The sequence below is a fragment of the Octopus bimaculoides genome, chromosome 16, assembly GCF_001194135.2.
Source record: "Octopus bimaculoides isolate UCB-OBI-ISO-001 chromosome 16, ASM119413v2, whole genome shotgun sequence".
NCBI lineage: Eukaryota > Metazoa > Mollusca > Cephalopoda > Octopoda > Octopodidae > Octopus > Octopus bimaculoides.
This window is the reverse complement of record NC_068996.1, coordinates 26,654,178-26,654,849: the sequence shown is the minus strand read 5'-3', so window position 1 is coordinate 26,654,849 and position 672 is coordinate 26,654,178.

Genomic DNA, 672 nt, shown 5'->3' with positions numbered 1-672 from the left:
CATACTTTTAGAAAGTTAGTCTTAAAAACAAATTAGCAGTAAATAAAATAGACATCCCATGCACACACTTGTGCTTATGCACATACTAGTGCATAGTAACACTCACATGAGTTCATTTTTTTTTTCATTTTTTTCTCTTAAACTTACAAATAAGCATTTACAAAACTTTTTGATAAAACAAGCATCTAGGCGACACAACAAATCGTCTACGTTTAAACTTATGGACTTAAAAGGAACCCCATTTAACATTTAGCAGTTTTTCTACCTCCCCCAACCCCTGAACATGGGTGGAAGATCAGCTGACTGCACGACCATGTTAAAGTATTCTGCTTACTGAACCATTGCTCGGTGTGGCAGCCGTGGTATGAATACATATGGTATCAGACACGTGGCCGGTTTGTAACTAACTCAACTTAGACGGAGAGATGTCGATCAGTCGGTGACTATATACCAATCTGTATTATAACCAAGCGACAACACCAAAAGAAAAGCATTTTTTTGTCACGTGACAAATGACCGCATGTAACTAAGTGACTTGTATTAAGACTACATCAGAAAAGAGGGTGTGTACGTACACATATAAAATATATAAATAATATATATATACACTGTGTATAATCTAAATATTATATAGGTGTATATGCATAATATATATATTTATAAAATATATTT